Below are 23,067 nucleotides of genomic sequence, written 5' to 3' on the forward strand. Positions count from 1 at the left end.
GAGCGGACGGACGGAGCAGACGGACGGAGTGGCTAGAGCGGACGGACAGAGCAGATGGAGACAGCTCCGAGTGGTTGTGTGCCTGCCAACAGAGCTGTCTCAGTGCCTGCCTGGGAAGCACGGGGCATGGGGGCCACTGTCCCCCATGCAGGATGGAGGCTGCCCGTGGAGGCCCCCCAGCCTCGTGGGGAGGCTGTTCCCTGAGCCGGCATCTCATCCTGGGGCCACTCCCACTGAGTTTTACCTCCTTCCTAATAAGGTGTTTGTCACAAAGACACAATTGGTACGTTTGTTACACTTGGGAACGTTTCAAGTAACACTGGGGTCTTTGTTGCCGAGTGGGGATCTAGCTGATGCGCCGCCTCCATGGAGAGCACAGAGGCATTGGCTGTCCCTGCCTGGCGCTGCCCCGGGCGCCCACCTCTTCCACCTGCCGCCGTGATGGTGATCTGCCTAACTGCCCAGGGCTGGCCGGGGTGCAGGACGGTTGGCAGCTCCAGGTGCGGACAGGACCATGTGGGGACAGGCTGATCTCTCTGGCACAGATGGAGACGGGCTCGTCCTCTCCCCTGGGTGCCCGGGCGAGCCGATCCAGTGTGGCCTGAGCACCCAGGTAGGAGTGGGACAGGCTGGACGGAGAGCTCGCGTTTCTTCTGGTCGGCACACGGCTGTTTGTGACGGGACATGTGCGTGTTGCTGCCCCCACCATAGTTGGCTGCGTGGGGGCAGAGTCTGTCGCCTGCGAGCCACTGAAGGGCTTCCTGTGTGAACGGACAGCGATGAGGGGCTGTCCGCTCGGGCCCCCGTGACAAAGAGCCACAGCCCGAGTGGCTTACAAAGAACACAGCTGTGGACGCTGGGGTCTGAGATGAGGGCTCTGGTTATGGACGGCCCCCTGCTTGTGCCCTCACAGGGCCCAAAGGGGACGAGGGGACTCTGGCCTCTTCCTATAGGGGCGCTAACCCCATCACAGGAGCTCCACCCCCACGGCCTGATCACCTCCCAGAGGCCCCACCTCCTGATACCATCACCCAGTGGGGGGGGGTTAGAGTTTCAACAGATGATTTCGAGGATGGGGAGAGAGAAGCGCAGCCCCCTGGCCCCCAGGTCACCCCCAAAACAGGATGTGTGCACGGGACATTTAAAATGGCCCATGAAAGAGTTGTGCCAGGAACTGAAGCCCTTCTGTAAGAACAAAGGGGCAGGAAGCCCCTTCGCAAAACACGGTAAGCACGTCAGGGGCCCAGGACAGCCTGAGCTTGGGGCCATGCCTTCTGGGAACAGTGCTGGCCTTCTCTGCATCCCCCACGGAGCAGTGAGTGACCAGGGCCGAGTGCGCCAGAGGTTTTGTGGGCTGGGAGGCCCCCACGGTGTGCACCCGGGAAGGTACCCTCCACTCTTGCCCCATCACTCCCCAGTCTCAGAAATGAACCAGAGTTATGCCAAGGAGCTAAGCCCCGAGGACAGGATGCTGGGGAGCGCCAGGGATAAGCACAGACGTGACGTCAGATGGACCTGATTCACGGCCACTTGCGGCTGTGTGTCTGACCAAATGGCGTCCCCTCCGGAAGTCTCTGGATCCGTACGTGGGGACAGTCTGAGGAGCCCCCAGCCCAGAGGGTGGCCGTGAGGGTCAGAGTTAGCTCTGAAAACCATCACCAGTGGCCTGAGCCATTCCGCGTGGGCGGCTGCAGGGCTCTCCCGAGATAACATGTCAATGACATGTCTGCCACAATCATGTCTGCTCGGCCAGTTCAGAACTCCCCTCGTCAAGAGTGGCGGTCCGAGGGCGGTGGCCCCCCCACTGGAGCTGCCCACCTGCATCCTCGGCCAGGTGGCCCCTGCGGCCTGGCTTCCCGACCTGGGGCGCTGCAACGGAGCGAGGGACCGAGGACCGCGGGGAGCCTCGGCAGGGCCTCTCTGCTCGCAGCCCGCAGAGAGGGGCGGGGGTGCGCCTCCCCCGGAGCCGGCTGCTTCCCTCCCCCAATTAGCGTTAGCGATGTCCCCCCAGAGCTATGACTCTGAAGGAGCCTCCCGCCGGCCGCCTTCCAAGGACCGAGGAGGCCGCTCCCGTTACAACTGGTGATCAAGACTCATTTTCTCTGACAGATCTTCTCCCTGAAAGATATCCACACGCTGTTTGTGACATTTAAATTACTTGGAATTTGCAAGTCCAATGCCGGCGTGAATATTCATGGAGTGTTACCCATGCGAGTTCTCTTCTCTGAGGCTCCCAGGACTCAGCCCGCCTGGGGTGCCACGTGCTCCCGACGCCTCTGGTGGCTTCTCACCAGAGAATGTTCTAGAACCTGAAAGCCGCCAGAGGTCCCTTCCACGCGGCGGTCAGTGTGGTCCCCGGGGCTGCCCCCCGGTGATCCCGACAGGCTGGGAGACAGAGCCCAGGAAGGGCAGGAAAGCTGGATGAGGGAACAGGAGCTGACTGCTCGGGCCTCTGTCTGACCTGCTCTTCTTCAACCACGGGAGGCTGTGAGGGGCTCTCGCACAGACCCAGGGCTCCCCTGACCTCAGCCGTGGCTGGGCCCCTGGGAGCAGGACGAGCTGCGGGCTCCCCCAGGACACACCAGGCACTCCTCCTCCATCACCCAACGTGGAGCAGACAGCCTCGGGGAGACTCTCCCCATTGGCCACGGGCGCTGACCAAGGGCCTCGGTGCCCCACTTGTGAGCCTGGACAGTAGGAGAGAGCCAGGGGTCCACGCCCCCGACCACGTCTGACCTTCTGTCGAGGCTGCGCGACCCGGCCAGCCCGAGGCTGATCCGCACAATGACGGGCGCCCTCCCTTCCTGCACACGGGGCCTCTGCAAAACAGCTGGTAGTTCCTCAGAAATTAATAATAAACGAAAGAACTACCATGTGACCCAGCAATTCCATTTGTGGGCGTGTCCCCCAAAGAATTGAAAGCAGGGACTCCAAGACACGTTTGCGTGCCCATGTTCCCAGCAGCGCCATTCACAACTGCCAACGGGTGCAAGCAGCCCAGGGTCCGTCCACAGGTGGATGGGTGAGCAAAGTGGGGCATCCACACGGCTGGACAGGATTCAGCCTGAAAAAGCAAGGGAATTCTGACACCTGCTCCCACATGGATGAACCCGTGCTGAGGGAAATAAGCCAGTCACAAAAGGACAAAGACGCAGATTCTCCTTATGGGAGGTCCCTGGAGGAACCAACTTCGAGGAGACAGAGATGGTGGCCACCAGGCCCTGGGGGAGGCAGGGGAGTTCCCGCTTCACGGGGACAGAGGGTCAGTTCTGCAAGAAGAAGAGAGTCCTGGAGATGGATGGCGGCGGCAGCCACGCAACCGTGTGAACGCGCTTAGTACCCGTGAACTGTACTCTCAAAAACAGTTAAGAGGGTAAATTCTATGTGAATTTTACATTAAAAAAATTGGAAGAGAACTCCAGAATATACAAAGAACTCTTAAAACTCAACTAGAAAACAAATATCTAAAAAAATGGGCGAAGGATCTGAACAGGCATCTCATCAAAGAAGATCGACAGATGACAACATAAGCAAAGATGCCCCACAGCATATGTCACCAGGGGATTGCTCATTGAAACAACAAGATATAACCTGTGTGGCTAAAATAAAAACCGGCAGCACCAAACGTGGGATAGGACGTGGGGCAGCGGGGGTTCTCACGCATTGCTGGTGGGAAGGCAACATGGTGTTTTGTGGCAAAACGAAAGATACTCCCACCATAAGATCCAGCAACCACCCTGCTATTCACCCAAAAGAGCAGAGAACTTCTGTCCACACAAAACCCTGCACACGGATGTTTACAGCAGCTCTTTCCAGAATCGCCAAAACTTGGAATCAACCAAGATGCCCTTCAGTAGGTGATGGGTAAACTGTGGACCATCCAGACCACGGAATATTATTCAGGGCTAAAAAGAAATGAGCTACCACCCCATGAAAACACAGGAGGGAACAAGTGAGTGAGAGAAACACATTCGAACAGGCCACACAGTGTTCGATTCCAACTCTGTGACATTCTGGAAAAGGCACAACAGTGGAAATGGTGAAAATATGAATTGGCTTCTGGGTAGAATTCCATCCCCTCCTTCAGATGTTTGGAAAGAGTTACTGGGTCCCCTTAATTCCTAGTTCCCACTGCTGTTCTAGGGGGCCCCCCGCCCATGGGGTCAGCTTCCTCAGGACACACCCAGTTGCATTTAAAACGGGCACAACATTAGAGGATTAAGAGCTAAGCCAGGAGCCGCCCTGCGTGAACAGGTGCGCCCACCCAGCCCTTACCAGACCCTGGGAACCACTATCCTGCACTAGGCACAGGGCTCTTCTCCCTGGCCCCTTCCATCTGGGTTTGGTCTCTCTGGGGATGTGGAGAAACCCTATCCATCACGTCCACCTGACTGGGGCAGGCGGAGGTCCTTCCCCCACCCCAGGCTGCGGCCCCAGGCCAGATGGTACAGGATCAGCTGCTGGCTCCAGAGGCCCCCGGGGGGACCAAAGGCCTCTGACAGAGCTGCGGGGGAGGCCGCCCACCCCTCTCCTCTGGCTGGCTGCCGGAGAGCTCTCACCCTTCACCATCCCCAAGGCCTTGCCCTCATCCTGCCTGCCGCTGCCCACACTGACCACCCCAAGCTGAGCACCGGGACCTCCCCCAAAGACGCCCATTGCTGGGAGCAGAACCTGCCCCCCGAGGCCCTAGGAGCGGGACAGCCCCGTGGCGTGGGCCTCAGCAGCCACTGGGGTGGGGGCAGTGGGCCTGGGCAGGCGGTGCCCCCACACCTGCACGCAGCACCACCAGGAGCCCCCTTCCTGGGCCCGAGGGTGGGGACAGTCCGTGGGGGGGGGTCTCAGCATTTGTCACCATACCTCACAGCCTGCCAGGGCAATGTTAACAAACCAACTAAGACCTAAGCCCTAAACCTTCTCTGCTCAGTAAGTTTGGGGTGTACTAGGGGCCCCCTCCCTGGCACTCAGGGGGGCACCCTGCCCGGTTTGCCCGAGACACACATCTGGGAAGCCCTCAGTCCCGGGCCCAGGGGGATTGGCCACCCTCCTCAGGGCCCCTGGGGCTGAGCTCCTGCTGCTGCCCCTCCCCCGTGCATGGCCCGCTGGGCTGAGTCGGTCCCACACGGGGCTCAGGGACATGGTCAGCTGCCCAGCAACAGCGGTGGAGGAGGCCGGGGGAGTGGCACCCTCGGGCTGAGCCCTCTGGCTCCTTCAGCCTCCCTGTTGCTTCTTCCCCACAACCTCCCAGCCTCATACCAAGGCCTGGGGCCCCAGCAGGTGGGTGAGCGCTGCCCCCCGCCTATAGGGGAGGAAGCTGAGGGCTTGGCTGCCTGGCTGAGGCCTAGGGCAGATGCTCGAGCCTCTCAGGCCCTCGACGGACACTTGTCCTCGTATCCACGGGACCAGGGCAGGGAGGCTGGACGTGCCAGGCCCACAGGCTGGGAGGCTCGAGTGGTGCTCTCCCTCCCTCAGGCATCACCACCGCCATACCTTCCACCTGACTCACCTGCCCCCCCTCCCCGGATGCATGGCCACCCCATCTCCTGGCTGGTCACGCAGAGATCCGCCCGGGCTGCTGAGTGCTGCTCCCAGTGGCTGGACTTGGGCAGGGCCTGACCCCTGGGCTGTGCCTGGGTGGGGACCCGGACAGAGGTGTCCCTGGGGATGTGGAGGGCTCACGCCTGGCCCTTCTGCAGGCCTTGCCCCGTCTGACCTGAGTCGATCCTGGCCCACGACTCGCACACAGAGACGAACTGGTGAGTAGACGTTATCTGCAGCGTAAGGCTCGTCCTGCCCCGAGTGGAAATAGGGGCCAAGCACTGGTGGGCAGTTAAAGCCACAAACGACTTCAAGTTTTACTGAAATGGAAACAGCTTTGCGGAGGGGATGTTGAGAAATGAGCCCTCTGCCATCTTTAGAAACCAGATAGTAAAAATCTGCAAGAGTGGACTGTTGGAAACGGAAGCTTCTCTCACTCGCAGGTGGGCCGTCCAAGGGGCAGTCCCCCAGCCGAGCTTCAGCAGCTTGCTGACCCCATCCGGCGGTCAGAGCTGCCTTGTCCAGCTCTGCCCTTATGACTCACTGAGGAAGCAGAGCCAGGGATGGCTGCACACACCTGTGAGGTTGAGGGATGGAGGGCTTCCTGGAAGAGGCGACCCCCGGGCCTGGCTGAGCAGGTGGGGAACATGGGCATCTAGAGGGAGGTGAGAGCACAAATGTCAAGGAGCCCAAACCTCCCTTCCACTGGGTTAAAGCGTGGGCGCTGGAGAATACAGGGCACAGTGATCCACCCACATTCCCAGACTCGGAAGCCGCTCACCCCTTCCTCCAGGAAGTCCTCCTTGCTGCTCCGGCTCACACTGCTCATAAGTCAATGTTGCTCTTCCTTGTCCTCACAGGGAGCCCTGGGAGGGGTGCAAGGAGTCAGACCGGTCCCGTTTGGGCTCTTACGTGCTGGGGACTTTGGGTAATCCCAGGGCTGTGCTGTGCTGGGACCGTCAGATGCCACAGGGTGAGCGACACAGGGGGCTGGGGGCGGGGTTGCCCAGCATTGGCCACAGAGCCAGGGGCCCAGGACGCAAAACATGGCAGCTCTGTCCCTTGGCCCACACTGCTGGCCTTGCCCAGGAGCCAGACCCAACATCTCTCCCTGGACCCCGAGGAAGCATCCAGGCCTCTTGAATTACCTCGGGGCAGCTCCTCGGGCACACAAGCCTGCCTGCCCTGGGGCGGGGCCTCTCAGCTCCACGGTGGCCCTCGGGGAGCTCCGGCAGACCGAGGCCCTGGGCTGTGGATTCCCGGGCCTGGGGCCGTCTGCTATGAAAGCTTCCAGCCTCCCCGGATGCGTGTCCTTGTGGAAACCCACGTCCAGTGCCCCACCTGCGCGGCCTGCCGCCGTCACTCAGCCGCCGGCCCAGGGCTCAGAGCTGCTGCCCGGCGCCGTGCGCGGGGACGAGCCTCGCGGAGCAGGGGTGGGCTCGGTCCCAGGGGAGGGGGCTGTGGCTCCAGGCAGGACGGCCCTGCTGCTTGCTGGTAGCAGAGGCAAGTCCCCAGTGCCTCATCGTGCTCCGGCTCTTGGACCCACCTGTTCCCGGAAACCCCGGGCCGGGGCTGGCTCGGGGAGACGGCAGGGGTGGCCGAGGGAGAGCGCCTGCCTCAGGGACGAGTCCGAGGGGCTGTGGGGGGCCAGCACGGGTCCTCGTGGGGGGGCGATGTGGCCGGGCCTCATTTCCCAACCAGACCAGATGGTCTCTCTGGGACCAATGAGCACAGGTGAGGCTGAGACCCTCGTTCCTGCCACGTACCCCCCACGAGCACCAGAGCCCGCCCTCCAGCCCATCAATGTCGCCGTTTCCTGGCTGGACTCAGAGGGACCGGAGGGAGGGACCACGCACTGCACCTCGTTTGCAGGCAAGCTCCATGCTGCTCACGAGCATCTGCAGCCTTGCTCAGCTGTAAGGGATAAGCTGGCCTCCTGGCTACACTTTAGGTGGCCCCATTACTGGTAGAGAATGGCCACTTGACCCCCAAATCAGAAATCAGTAATGAAAAATAGTAATGAAGAAAGCCCTTGGCGCTTGGGAAGCACTTGGCTGGGCTTCAGCGGCCGCACTGCGTGGGATAGCTGGTTTCTCCAGGGACTGGCCTGCAGGTGGCAGGGACAGCAGTACCATCTTGCAGGCGGGACACGGGATGCAGAGTGAGGGGTGGCCTGGGCCTGTCGCCTCCAGCCCCTAGGCCAGACACCTCTGGGCTTTCCTTCATGAAGAGCCTGTCTTTCTGGGCTGCCCTCTCCCACAGTGGCCGTTTCTCCAGGGCAGGAGGAATGAAGACACATTTAATTTATTGCCAATGGAAGTGAAAATCCCCGAGTGTGGGGTCCACTGGCCCCCCGGAGAGCCGTTCTGCTCGTGTCCTGGCATGCGCTTGGGTTGGAACCCTGGTGACTCCAGCTCACAATGTCAGGGAAAGGGGCTGGGCTGTTGACCCAGGGATGCCCCATCCATCTTGTGAGTTAGTTAATAAGGTCAGGGAAGGATTCCTTTAAAACTCAGCAGGAGGTCCCCCAGAAAGGGCTGGAAGTGGTTCTAAATGCTTTAAATGCCAACACAGAAGCTCGCCCTTAGGGCTGGGATGAGGTCTCCAGTGACCGCAGCCCCCGCACTGTTGACCCAGCTGAGTCTTGGTGGAATGTGGCTCCTTTCAGCTCCTGCCTGGTCAAGCCCTGGGGTTGGGACAGGGGAGAAGATCCTTTGGCTCTTTTGGGAGCCACTGGGGCCCAGGCACTGGATGGGGCAGGGGTTTTGGGCCTTGAGGCGGAGCCACCAGGAGCCCTCCCATGCCTGGGGCAGGGAGCTCTGGCGGGTGGCGGGGGCACCCATGCACCGAGCTGCAGAGAGCCAGGAATCCTGACCACACCCTGGCCTCACTGCTTGTTACCCCCGTTTCCAGCTTGCCCTTGAGCCAGAGCAACCTCCTGACCGGGGTCCCAGCATCCGTGCCTGCCCCTCCAGCCTGCCCAGCACAGCAGAGCCATCTCAGGGCTCCGTCCCAGAATTAAGCCAAGACCTGCTCTGCACACATGTCCCTTTGGCCTTCAGAATGGCTACACGCAGGCACTTCATGGGGCCCCTGACCCAGGCTGCCTGACCTGCAGGTGCGCCAAATGTTACGGGCTTGGAGCAGAAGGGATTAAACCAGAACCAGCCCGATCGTCGTGGGCGCCCGTCCCCCGCGGGGTCACCGGGGCCATCCGAGCTCCACTTTAGCTCATCACAGTGTTAGACCGGAGCCGGGAGGAAGCAGCTGGCCACCTGAACACCTTTCAGCCAAGGGACAACATGAAAGGTGTGGGCAGGTAGGACGCCTGGCTGGGGCTGGGGCAGGATTGTGAGGCCTGTTCCACCCCAGGCCAGAGGGCCCCAGGGAGCGGGCAGTGACAGCAGCATGCAGTGACAGTGCCCGCGGCACAACACGTGCCCCGAGCTCACTTGCCACCTCCAGCTGCCTCCTCCTGGGTCTCCCCTGGGCCTCGCCTGGCTGGCGCGGGGTGGTGGGACAGAGGAGGGGGGCCTGGGGGGAGGGGCACCCGCTGCTGCCTCGGTGGGAAGACGGGTTCGCTGTGCCGGCCTCCCTGGGTCACCGCTGACAGTCTGTAAGATGACAGATGAAAGGGGCGCTGGGCAGGCCCGACCCGTGGCCCTCTTCCTCCCCACGCTGCGCCCCCACCCCCAGCAGGGGTTGAGTCCGGGCAGGGGGCCAGAAGCCTTTCCTCAGCTGGAGACACCCAGAGCGCCGCCCCGTCTTGGCCGGTCCCGGGACTGTCGGAGCAAACTCATCGGAGGGCCGTGAGGTCCGCAGCCATCCCCTTCCTGCTCCTCCTCGTGCATTTATTGAGGGGCCCGGCACCGCTCTGCACCTGGACCTGGGGGGCCAGTCAAGTGCTCAGGAGACAGAGTGCTGTGTCTGCACTGGAAGTGAGCCCCCCGCCCGGACAAGCAGCCCTGGCCCCGTCTTCTGCCTCTGTGCTGAACTGTGGTCTAGTGGGGCTACTGGTGGACATCAAAACATATGCCCAGGTCCCACCCCCCAGAACCTGTCAGTGTAACCTTATTTGGAAAAAGTGTCTTCGCAGATGCAATTAAGGACATGGAGATGAGATCATGCTGAATTAGGGTGGCCCTAAGTCCAACGACAAGCGTCCCTATATTAGAAGAGAAGAGACACAGACCCAGGAGGGACGCCAGGTGAAGACAGGCAGAGACTGGAGGGACGCCTGGGGCCACCAGAAGCTGGACGCGGCAGGGAGGACCCTCCTCTGGAGCCGCCGAGGGAGCACGGCCCTGCCCACACCTTGGAGGTTTCAGACTTCTGGCCTCCAGAGCTGTGAGAGGCTAGGTTTCTGCAGTGTGAGCAGTGTGGTCTGTGGTCCTCTGTTACCGTGGCCCAGGGCACTTGCACTCGGCTCATGAGACCCTCACAACAGGCGGAAGCAGAGAAGGTGCTTGGGGTTAGAGCCTTTTCCGAACATGAGTATCTGCCCCTGGTGGTTTTAATCGGAAGCTTTCTGAACACCATCTAGCTGATCTCCAGGTCTGACATAAATGTTGGTATTTTAATACATCAGATGGGCGTCTTTTAAACAAGCTGTCAGGAAAATGAATCGCAGGAAGCTGAAGGGGTGTTAACCTTGTCTGAGCGCCCTGCAATTATCTGCGTCAGGTATGGGCCGGTGTGGCGGGCGCCTCACCCGCGCCTCGCTGCTCCAGAAAAGCCTCCTTCGGCTGGGGTGCGCTTCCCGACCCCAGATCACCGCTCAAGCATCTGTTTGGCAGCCTGCTGTGGCTGGCTCGTGCTTTTCCCCAATCTTCTGGGCCTCTGAAGGTGGAAAGGGCCCCCCTGGGACCTGTCCCCCTCCCAGCCCCCGGCCTGGCCTGGCCCCACTCCTCCTCAAACTCCACCTGGCACCAAGGCAGAGCAGGCGTCCCCCAGGTGGGCTCAAGTCCCCTGGAGGACAGCTCACCTCAGCCAAAGGGGCCTCGGGGTGGGGCAGAGCCGAGGGCCCGGGCATGTTGCCAGCCTGTGGGGGACAGAGGGGCCTCTGGGCTGGCCACTTTCCTTCCTGCCTCACGTGGGCATCACTGCAAGCGCCGCACGGGACTGGCCACGACCCAGCTGCTCGACGCCTTGCTCACCGGGGCTCCTGTCTGCATCGTCTCACTATCCTGTCTCCTGCCCTGGACCCTGGTGCCTGTGCTCCCAGCCTGCTGTCACGGGAACACGGGCAGACCACCTGGAGGCCACCAGACAGCGAGTGTGCACCAGAAACTGGTGTCACAGAAGTCTCAACGTCGTTCCGTGGCTGGGCCCTGCCTCCCCCGTGCCCCTCCCCGGAGTGGGGAAGACAAAGCAGTGAGGTTATGGGGCTCCCCACACTGAGGACAATCCAGGAGGGGTCTCCAAGCTGCACGGGCAAGACTGTCCCTGGGCTGGAAAGCTCCCTGCCCCCACTAGGTGCTCCTTCCCGTTCCCAGTCAGGGTTTCCAGGAGCAGCTGGTGCGCCCAGATCCAGAGAGCCTGGGAGCGGGCTCGGCACAGATGCGATCGCGTCTCCCTCAGCCCCAGGCAATAAATAGTGACCCTCAGCAGCTTCTGACCACGCACATCCTGTTGGGCATAGGGCCTGAGGCAGAAGGACTTACAAACGGATGAATCTTTGATTTTGGCTCTGCACCAGCAAGAGCTGGGTGTCCCGATGCACGGGGCTCCCGGGTGACATGACCCAGATGCACTTCCCCTCCCGCCTGACCCTCAGGAGCTGGAGGCTTCGCGGGCCTGCCAAGGAACGGAGAATTATACTCGGGACAGCAACAGCCCACGGCCTGCCGTGAGCACTTACAACTTCGTAATTCCTGAATAGGGACGAGTCCCAAATAGCCCAGGACTCTCTGAACTTCAGGAAGTTGAAATGGTGTGCGTTTTTTTTTTTTTTTAATAGAGGAAGTGTTTTTGAGTTATAAGAGCACACAACTTGCTGAAGAATGCTCTTAACCTTTAAATATGTCAAGGGAGAATTACTGAACTTTACAGTAAATTCACCTTTTAACAGACAACGAGCTAAAAATGTTTAAGTCCAAATAATGTCACTCCTTTTTATAAGCTTCAGTATAAGATTTACTCAAACACAGTGGCTATCTTCAACTTCCCGTTTCTAGGATAACTCTGTTTCTTTGTTGGGTATTCTGTTGCAACTTTGTTTTAATAGTTCCTTTAATAGACCAAAGTCTTCTATCATAAACTGTCTCAGATATTTTTGAAAGTAGGCAGTGTTTAAAATCCAGGGCTGACTCCCACTTGGGGTACTGGACTAGCTCTCCTGTCATAAACAACCATGAAATTGTGCACAATGCATCAGCCAGTTGTTTTCAGACATGGGACAAGCTACAGCGCAAGACCGTGGTGGCCGAGAGCAGGGAAATTCATAAAGTGAGCCCCACGGTCACCCGTTTCTCTCCTTGGGGCCATTTTCCAGATTGCAACATTAGGAGCTGGGGTCTGGTCCAGCATGGCTATTCCGGCTGAGGAGGCAGAACTCAGAAGCTGGGGCCACAGAGCAGTTTGAATCTGCAGAGAAGGCAACTGAAAGGGGGGTCCACATTGTGGGGGTCCTCAGAAGCCTGTGAGGGACTCTCCACAGCTTCTGTGCTGGCTGGGCTGTGTACACAGACTGAAACCTTGATAGGCTTATGGCAGGTGGCTGGCTTTCTGGCAGCGCTGGGGGGGCAGAGGCCTCCTTAACACACCGAGTGTCCTGCTGAGATGCCAGGAGGTCCACGCCTGAGGAATGAGCACCGTGCCCTAGATGGAGGCCTACTCTAGACCCGCCTACCTAAGCCTCAAAGCAAACCCCCAAATCCACAGGGGACACTGAGACTAGAGTTGATTCCTCCCAAGTTAGAAGGGGTTGGGCTTTCCGTAAACCTGCACGGATGAGGTGTAAACCAGGATGATCAATCTGCAACTGAAAGGCCTACAAAAGCAAGAATTGATACTCTTCAAAGCAAGATAACAGAACACAGAGTCTCTTCAATGCATCATCTACAATGTTCAGTATAAATAAGAAATGACTAGATATGCAAAGAAACAGGAAAATGTGACCCATTGATAAGAAAAAAAGGAAATCAATTAAAACAGCCCCCCAGGTGAGCAGTGAGAAGTGGGAAGTGTCAGGTGTGAACGGGTGCAATGTGAATTCTTAGCAGACACTGAACTTAAGGCTGCGTGTTTACACCCCCAGAGCAGCTGTTACAAGAGCAAACACAGGGCGCCTGGGTGGCTCAGTTGGTTAAGCGACTGCCTTCGGCTCAGGCCATGCATGATCCTGGAGTCCCTGGATCGAGTCCCGCATCGGGCTCCCTGCTCGGCAGGGAGTCTGCTTCTCCCTCTGACCCTCCCCCCTCTCATGTGCTTGCTCTCTCTCATTCTCTCTCTCTCAAATAAATTAAAAAACAAAAAAAAAACCAAAAAAAAAAACAAGAGCAAACACAGACAGCTATACCTAAGAAGGTTAGTCGAGGAAATGAAATGGAATACTCGGGCTTCCCCGTCAGAGGACTAAGAAAAGGATCTCTCGAAACTGGGGAGTGTGGGAGGAAATCTCAGCAAGGAAAGAGCTGGAAAACGGATCCCCAATTCTGTGCATGATTTGACACAAATCCTGGGCTCACCCTTGACCTGCCCATGCGTGGAACACACCTAAAGAACCAGAGTAAAGGAAGGACCTGAAAACTGCACTGTGATATAAACCACCTCCCAGAACCAGGACGAAACCCCGAGTGGTATGTGCATGGGGGAGAGCAGGACAGTGCAGCACAGGGCTTGCAAACAGGACCGACATTGGAGCCACCACCAGACAGTGAGGCAGATCGGGCAGCTCCTCATGGGCTTCCTGCCCAAAGAAAAGAATCCACTAAAAACATTGACATTCTCCAGAGGGTTCTAATTAACCCAAAGCACCACAGCAATATTCAAATTGTTCAGAAAGTAACCCCAGATTACTTGATATGGAAAGAACCAGGAAAATAAGACTAACTCTCACGGAAAAGACAATATAGACCACTCTCAGGAAGACTCAGATGGTGGGACTTCCAGACAGGGACTTAGGAGCTGGTGCGAGCACCATGCTCCTTGAGATAAAAGCAACTCTTGAAATGAATGGAAAGATACAAGTTCTTAAAAGATGAAAAGAAACACATTGAAAGAACCAATGGAGGTTTCAGAACTAGATGATACAATGTTATCAACCAAACTGACCCTCAGAGAGCAATATGCCCAACAGAGTGATCATGGGTTCTGCGAGGGCGCACGCGGGTTCTGCGAGGACGCACATGCCATTCACCAGCACAGACTGTGACTGGGCTACCAGACAAACCTGAACTCCTTTAGGGAACTGAAATCACGTATGTCCTCTAAACATATGAAATTACAAACCAATGACAAATGTTGTCAACATTTGGAAATTAAACAACACGATTCTCAATAGTCCAAAGACTAGAGGGAATCTCAGGAGAAGTAAGAAAATATCTTGAACTGAATTAGAATACGTTTCAAAAATTTTGAAATGCTACTAAAGCAGCATTTAGGAGGGAATTTATAGCATTCGATGTTTAAACTACAAAAGAATAAAGGCCCTGAGTCAATAATCCAAGCTTCCACCTTAAGAAATCTAGGAAGCCAAGAACAAATTAAATCCAAACCAAGCATGAAAAGGAAATGAAGATGGGAGTGTAAATAAATAAAACTGAAAGCAGGAAGACAACAGAAAAAATTCATGAAACCGAAACCTGGTTATTCGAAAAAGAATAATAATATTGGTAAACTCCCAGCTGTACGGACCAGGGGAAAGAGGGTGCACGGGTCACCGGTACCAGGAATGAGAGAGAAGAGGTGGTCACAGACCCCGCGGGCAGCCTAGGGGTGACAGGAATGCCACAAGCCCCATGCCCCCAAATGTGACGACTTTTAGATAAAATGGACCAGTTCCTTTAAAGACACAAGTCGCCAAAACTTGCACAGGCAGAAGCACAACACCGGAATCTCTCTACGCCCACGAAGGGAACTGAAATCATAGCTGGAAACGTTCCGGCGAAACTCCTGGCCCAGACGGAGTCGCTGAGGAACTCTACCGAACCTTAAAGGAAGACAGACGACCGCTTCCAGAAAACAGAAGAGGAGCAAGTACTTTCCAAATAATTCTACGAGGTCAGCATGACCCGGATACTGAAACCGGACAAAGATGCACAAGAAGATAAAACTACAGACCAATATCTCTCATGAGCCTGGACACAGAAATTCCCAACAAAATATTAACTCAAATCCAGCAACATATACAAGGACAATGCATGGCCAGGTGGGGCCTGTACTAGAAATGTGAGGCTGGTCCAAGAGTGAAAACTAGTAAGGTTTTCCATGAATACAAGGTCCCCGGAGTCGTCAAATCCACGGAGACAGAGGCAGAGTGGTGGTCTCTGGGCTGGGGGGGGGGTGCTGGGGAAGGACTGTTTCGTGGGGACGGAGTTCCCATTGGGAGGTGAAGCCATGCCAGACACGGGTGGTGGGGATGGTCGCACAGCAATGTGAACGTGCCTAGTGCCACAGACCTGTCTGCTTAAAAATGGCTAAAGTGGTAAATTGCATGTTCTATGTAGTTTGCCACAATAAAAAATTACTCAATGTATATATATAATGGAATATTATGCAGCCATCAAAAGGAATAAGATCTTGCCATTTGCAACGACGTGGATGGAACTGGAGGGTATTATGCTGAGCGAAATAAGTCAAACAGAGAAAGACATGTATCATATGACCTCACTGATATGAGGAATTCTTAATCTCAGGAAACAAACTGAGGGTTGCTGGAGTGGGGGGTGGGGTGGGAGGGATGGGGTGACTGGGTGATGGACACTGGGGAGGGTATGTGTTCTGGTAAGCACTGTGAATTGTGCAAGACTGTTGAATCTCAGATCTGTACCTCTGAAACAAATAATGCAATATATGTTAAGAAAGAAAAAAAGAAGAAGAAGAATGTAGCAGGAGGGGAAGAATGAAGGGGGGGAAATCGGAGGGGGAGAAGAACCATGAGAGACAATGGACTCTGAAAAACAAACTGAGGGTTCTAGAGGGGAGGGGGTTGGGAGGATGGGTTAGCCTGGTGATGGGTATTGAGGAGGGCACGTTCTGCATGGAGCACTGGGTGTTATGCACAAACAATGAATCATGGAACACTATATCTAAAACTAATGATGTAATGTATGGGGATTAACATAACAATAAAAAAATTAAAAAAAAAATTACTCAATGTAATTCACTATATTAACTAAGGAAGAAAAACCACATGACCATACCAATAGATGCAGGAAAAGCATTGAACAAAATTCAACATCCATGCATGATTTCTTAATCTGATAAAGGGCCTCTACCAAAAACTTAAATAAACTAAAAACCTCATCCTTGATTGTAAAGTATAAAGACTTTCTCTCTAAGATCAGGAACAAGGCCAGGCAGTTTTCTCTTCCGCTCTGATTACATATCATACTGGAAGTCACAGCCAGAACAATAATGCAATAAAAGGAAATTAAAGGTGTACAGATTGGAAAGGAAGAACTAAAACATTCTCTATTCACAGACAACGTGACGGTCTACACAGAAGATCCCAGGGACCCTACAAAGTAATTTGTAGAATTCATAAGTGTGCTCATCACAGTTGCAAGATGCAACATCGACATACAAAACCCAATCACACTTCTATGTGCTAGCCATGAAAAACTGGAAATAGAAAAATAATTCCCAAAACATGAATACTTAGGTATAAATCTAACAAAATACATTAGGATCTGTATGCTGGAGGTCAGCACTAATGATAGCAAAGGGGACCCAACTCAACGGATGGATGCACCGTCCTCGGGGATGTCTCAGTGTGAAGATGCCACGTCTCCCCACCATTGATCGACACACTGACCCAATCCAAATCAAAACCCCTACATGCTTTTTTGATGATCCTAGATTTACGTAGAAAACAAAGGGCTGAAAGTAGCAACGCAGTGTTGGAAATGAACACAGCTGGAGGACGCACACAGTTTGGAATGCTTACTGTAAATCCACAGTGTGGGGGCAGGGATGGTGCAGACGCGCAGACGGGGGCAGGGATGGTGCAGATGCGCAGATGGAGGGGGTCTGGGCAGAGCCCCGCACAGGAGGTCAGGCAACTTTTGATTAAGGCACCAAGAAACTTTAGTGCAGAAAAGAGCATCTTTTCATGAGCAGTACTGACCACGTGGATATGTACATATAAATGAAAGCACCCGTATCTCACCCCATAGAAAAACGAACTCAAAACAGATCATAAACCTAAATATGAAACATGAAACTATAAAGATGATGGAAGATAGCAGGAAAGAAGATAGACAGAGCACCAAAAGCAGGATCCATTTAAATGTCTGATAGGCTGGACTCCATCAAAACCATAGCTGTTTGCTCTGTGACGTGCAACGTCAGGAAAATGCAAAGAGAAGCCACAGAAGGGGAGACAGTATCTGCGAATCATGTATCTGGACAAAGGACTCGTATGCAGAATATATTTTAAAAACTCTCAAAATTCAACAACAAGAAAGCAAGTCAATTTAACAATTGGGCAAATGACTGAAGGAGACTTTGGCAGAGAAGGTGCGCAGGTGCCTAGAGCATATGGGTAGGCGCCCCACATCGCCAGTCGTCAGGGAAATGCAGATCAAGCCACAACAGGATCCCACTGCATGCCCATTGGACGGCTAAATGAAAATAAAACCCAAACCTACAACTGACTGTCGCAGGTGCCAGCTAGGATGCGGAGCACCGCGTCCTTCCATGTGGCTGTGGACATTCAAAATGGCACCTCCACTTTGGAAAAGCTTGGCAATTTCCTAGAAGGTTGAACACACTTCCTGTATGACCCAGCAATCTGACTCGTAAGTATTCATTCGGGAGAAATGAAAATGCTCGTTCACACAAAATCCTGTACCTGAATATTAGTAGCAGCTTTATTTGTCATTGCTCAAAACTGGAAACCACCCAAACGTCCTTCACCTGCCAAATGGAGCAACAAACAATGGAATCCTACATAAACGAAGGAGCGAGATGATGCAGGCAACAGCGCGGATGAGTTCCAAGTGCCATAGTAAGTGAAAGAAGCCAGACTCGGGGGTGGGGGGACACCCCAAAGGCTCCATTTACGTGACGTCCTGGAAAAGGCGCAAGCCTGGGAGAACAGATCCTGGTTTCCAGGGGCTGGGGCGGGGTGTGGTTGACCCCAAAGCAATAGCACAAGACAAAGCTTTGGGGTGACAAGACTGGCCTTGAGCCTCCGAGGCGGTGGTTACGTGGCCCTACGTGTTTGCCCAAACTCGGAAGTCAGCGAAAGAAAAGTGATTCTGACCAGGTGTAAATTTTAAAATCAAGGGTTTCCTGCAGGATCCTGCACCCAGATGACAGGGAACAGCTCCCAGCCCCAGGAGGGGGATCCCCAAATCGGAGGCCTGGTCTCTCCACACACGTGGCTGAATTACTGCTGCGCGGGTCACAGAGCCCCCACTGGGCGCCCGGAGCCGTCCCAGGCACCTCGAGTGTATTAAGTCACCGAGCCACAGAGTCATCGCTACCTGCAGTCGGCCGGCAAAGAACGAGGCGCACGAGGTCATGTGGCTGGCCCAGGGTCCAGCAGCTGGCCAGCACTGAAGCTGCGTGCTGCTGACGACAAACCCCAAACTTCCCGCTCCCCAGCGGCAGGAAGCTCTCCTGAGTGTTGACGGAGCAGCCCCGCAGGTGTTCACGCGTGAAGTCCCCAAAGCAGCAGAGCGAGCCTGCAGGTGAGCGGCCCCACACCCTGCACCGGGTCCAGCTCAAGCGCCCTGCCCTGTCTGGGCCTCCACTTCCTGGTGGGACCTGAAGAGCCTGGTGCTTCCACCTGGGACGACACCTGGCCCGGGCCTCTCGGTGGCTGTTCCTTTGCTGGCGGGGCGGGGTGCCGCCGGGGAACAGCAGGGGTGCGGGCACCAGGCAGCCCACAGCTGTGAGCTCAGCAACATCATCCTCTCCTGGGTGTGGGAATCAAGCCCTCCTGGGGGGTGAGTGGCGGGGAGAGAGTGCTGCTGGGGGCTTTGGGCTCCCCATGGACGTTCCCAGGACCCCTCTGGTCCTTGTGGGCCATCGAGCCTTCAGGAGGACCGTGCAGTGCCCAGAGGCCCGCCAGAGAGAGGACCTGGCCGCCCCCCACAACCTTTATGGGACGAGGCCTCAGCGCGCTTCATGCTCATTTCCGACAGACTCACTGAGACGTAATAATTTACATTCACTAAAATTACCCCTCAGTCCGTAGCTTTTCATAAATGCTCAGTTGTGTAACCACCGCCAGTCAAGATGCAGTGTTTCTTGCCCAACGTCAACCCCGCCCCCAGCCCATCAGCCACTGATCCATCCCTGTCACTTTGCCTTTTCCAGAGTGCCCTGCAGTTGGAAGTGTGTCACAGGCGGCCTTCTGAGGCTGCGGCCCTCGCTCGGCACAGAGGGTTCGTCCGTGGACTCCGGCTCTCAGAGGAGAGCACGGGCAGGCTTGAGAGCCCGCCGGGGAGGGCCAAGGATCTAGACACAGAAAGTGGGAGTGGTCGCAGGGGCTGGGGCGGGGGGAGCAGTCAGGGTCTAATGGGGGACAGAGCTCCCCGTCGCAAACGATGGCCATGTTCTGGGGACGGGTGGTGGGGATGGCTGAGCTGAAAGATGGTTGAAATGGTAAATTTCATGTTATGTATCTTTTACCACAATAGGAAAGAAGAAAGAAAGGCTTCAGATTCCATTTTCTGCTCCTAACACAAACCACTAGGAGACCAGATGGGGTGCCTGGTTGCTCTTTCTCTGGCGGAGAGAAACAAAGGCTCCCCGACGTCCCAAGCTGGGCCTGCCTGTCCTGCGGTGCCATGGGCGAGCCCCTGTCCTCTTGCAGCGGAGACTCTCCCCAGGAGTGAGGGCGGCCCGTGGGCACCAGGCCGGGCCCACCCAGCGCTGCGGACGGCACTCGGGGCCGGACTTGGTCCTTGGACAAGGACGTCCTCTTACAGAGGCTCAGCACAACCATCAAAATCAGAACCCACACCTCACAGGGATGGCGCATCCCCGACTCACCGCGGATGGTACCCGGGTTTGGCGACTGTCCCAACCGCGACCTTCACAGCGATTTCCCTTTCTGGGCCAGCGTCTAAGTGGAAACCACGCGTGGTGCTCAGCACTGTGTCTCATCCCCGGGATACAGAGCAGCTCTGCAGCCGGGCTCCTCTCTCGGGGCTGGGCACGCCGTGGGTCAGAACGTCCCTCAGGCTACGAGACTGAGGGCCAGGAAGGAGGCTGTGTGTGCTGTCCTCGGGGCGCAGAGCAGGGGCACACGATGGCACCAGCGGGGAGCCATTCATTGTGGCGGCTGCCCTCCCCTCTACAAAGTCACTTCTGTGGGGACCCTGGGGCTCGCTAAACGTTACCAATGAGTGCCGACGTCCCTGAGGCCGGGCCGCTACCTGCGGTTCACGGGCAGGGGAAGGAACAGACAATCAAGGTGCTACAGGACGGAAATCCTGAGAAAATGACTCATGGTCTGACTCTACAGGAACCAATTTTCTTCCACTTAGTGGAGACGGGTCCTGCTGCCTCGGCTTCCGTGGAGTCACCTCCAACCGTAAGGGCCGCATGTCGCAGAGGCCGCGGACCCGGGGCCGGTGGGTGTGGGGCACCGGCTCCTCCCCGACCCCACGCCCCAGCTCAGCTCCGAGGGTGAGAGGACGCACCCCCGCCAGGGGCACTTCCGGAGGTCTGAGAAGGTGAACAGAAGCAGGGGGCCCCCAGGAGAGGGGTCCTCCAGCCGTGGGGCCTGACAGCAGCAACAGTGACGTGCTGGCACAGGGAGCCCTCAGCTGCTGCGGGTGCGGGCCGCCCAGGCTCTGCCCGTCGCGGTGGTGCGAGGCTGCGCCGCCCCTGCCCTCGGGGCACCGCTGGTATCTTGGGGCACGCAACACATTCACCACGAGTCCTGGGTCAGGGCTGGGGGGCCACCGGGAGCACGAAGCCGGGCAAGCACCTGGCCAGGTCAGATCCGAACCAGACGCTCAAACCCCCCAGGTCTCTGCTGCTACTGGTCACCGGTCACAGTGCACGTTGGCTGGAGGCATGGACATGGGCCCTGCCCCACCTGAAGCCAGCCACAGAGAGCCTGGGGCAGCAGGATCCACATGGTGCCTGAGGTCAGAGCAGGGGGCCAGGCAGGACTGCAGTGGGGTCAAACACAAACCATGTGGGCTGATCCACATGGGCAGGGCCGCCCGTAGGGACCGCTGCGCACCCTGGGGAGATGGTGCACGGAGTGAACGGTGGAGGGGGTACTGTTTCTCGGGGGGACTTTCTAGTGGGAAGACCCCCTCAATGGCAGGAAGTCTTCACTGTGACCAACAGTCTGTTGGAAAGACCGAATCAGTTCCCCTCTGGGATCAGAGGAGGGACCGGATTAGGGAACGCAGCAGGCCCTGTGGGCTCCTCCTCCCAGCCACCCCGTCAACTTGGGGCCCAGGGTCTGGGGCCTCTGCTGGCCTGGGCCTTGCCCTGCCCTCTGACCAAGCTCCACTTAGCCCAGCTCCAGGCGATACACTCAGAAAATGCCCAGCTGTACTGAGCAATGACTATTCAAAGTTGCTCAGAAATCTGATCCCAAACCCCCTCATTTCTAAATGACTTGTGCATGTAAGTACCCAGGATGGGCTCTTGTGGATGAGGGGGCTGGCGGCCTCCTGGGAGACATGCAGGCTTTCCTGTTTTGAAAAGAGGAGCCATTTGACTGGCTGACACCTCCACACTTCCAACATGGTCAGTGAGAGGGAGACACGTGGATGCAAGCACGCAGCCCCCTCCTGGTAAGCATCACTGCTTAAAAACAGTGGATGTTCACCCTGACCTGCCCAGTGGCCCTGAAGCCCAAGTGGGGGACATGAACCCACGGCACCTCTCCTGAGACGGAACAGGGCATGCAGAAGGGAGCAGGGGTGGTGGCGAGGCCCTGGCCACACTCCTGGGAGCCACCCACAGGGTCAGCCCGGAGGGAAGGGAACCTGCAGTCTGGGGTCTTTAGGGGAAGATGAGGTCCAGTCTCGGAGGGCGTCAGGAAGCCAGCAAGCACTAGTAATGCTTGGGCAGCACTGTGCCTCTGGGCACAGAAGGGGGGCCTGTCTGCAGTGACCGCTCAGCAGACATCTGCCAGGACGCCGGTGGCCCCGAAGCCACACCCTGGGCGGTGTGGGTGTTGCAGCCCCCCGAGCACAGGGACTCAGAGGAATAGCCCTTGGGGAGGTGAAGTGGTGTCACTGGGCATCTGATTGCGTGGGGCCGACGGATAGGAGGCAGGAGTGGAGAGAGGATGCTTCAGGGGGGCTGTGCGCACTCTGCTTGGCTGCGGCTTGTTTTTGATGATTCAAACCCGCCTGCTCCTGGCTGAGCCCTGGGAGCCGCCGGAGGGGCGGGGGGTCTGAGCGGAGGCGGCTCCTGGGTGGGCAGGGCGTGCTAGCGACCTGAGCTGCTGACCTGAACCTGCCGCTTCATACCTCTGAAGGCGAGCAGTGCGGCTGCTGCACCCCCAGCCCCGGGCGCAGGCCGGGGGAGGCCCCTGCACAGCCGATCGGAGACAGGAGCTAGGGAGACAATGGGGGCCCTCTGAGGCCTCGGGAGGACACTTTCCCACCGTCCGCCGCACGCGGCCCCATGTGGCTTTGTCTCCAGCGCAGGGACCATGTCGCAGACAGGCAGCCGGGCTCTACTAACCTCCCTGCGACATGTGCTGGGGTGGGGGTCCCTTGGCACGCAGGGGACCCTGTAGCCACAAGTTCTCAGCACTGGCGTCAGGGGCCAGGGTGGTGGCTTGTGAGGGTCCGCGACAGCCCAGGGAGTGATGCGTAGACCACAGTCCTGCCCGCGTGGCCGGCTCCCCACCCCACCACACCGTCCTACTTCCAGCAGGAGCCCTGCTGGGAGGTGTGAAAGGACAGCCAGATGGGTACGGGGGGGGCACCCTGGCCCCCTCCTCTGGCTCTGCTGAGCACCTGCAGACCCCGCCCAGACCCCCCGTCCCCATCCCACCCTGCACCTCCATGGCTACCCGGTCCTAGGGCCAGGATGCCGTCCAAAGTGGCATCTCTGCCCAGACTTCCTCCCACGCAGGGCCCTTGCCCAGGTGGTCCCTGACTGAGAAACCTTCTCTCCAGGCCGGCGTACCCCCCCACCAGGATGCCTCATCCTAGCCAATTCCCAGGGAGGGCTCCCACCTGGGCTCGTGTAGCACCTTGCTCAGACCCTCGGAGGGCTCTCGGTCACTCGGCTCCAGTGTTGTCCACCTCACACAGGTCTCCCACCTGCCACCGCACCCAGATGCCTTAAGATCCTCCCAGCAGAAACAACTTTGTCATCACCACCACCAAAATAGTGCTTCTGAGCATTTCCACGTGCTGGGAACCATGC

General features: G+C 57.2%; 1 protein-coding gene across 2 annotated transcripts in view; it reads right to left on the reverse strand.

The window, feature by feature from the left end:
• Window positions 1–23,067, reverse strand: part of NTSR1 (neurotensin receptor 1) — a 49,830-nt gene that overhangs the window by 25,040 nt on the left and 1,723 nt on the right. The gene's annotated exons all lie outside the window — the stretch shown is intronic.

Source organism: Phoca vitulina, unplaced genomic scaffold (assembly GCF_004348235.1).
Source record: "Phoca vitulina isolate PV1807 unplaced genomic scaffold, GSC_HSeal_1.0 scaffold50, whole genome shotgun sequence".
Classification (NCBI taxonomy): Eukaryota; Metazoa; Chordata; class Mammalia; order Carnivora; family Phocidae; genus Phoca; species Phoca vitulina.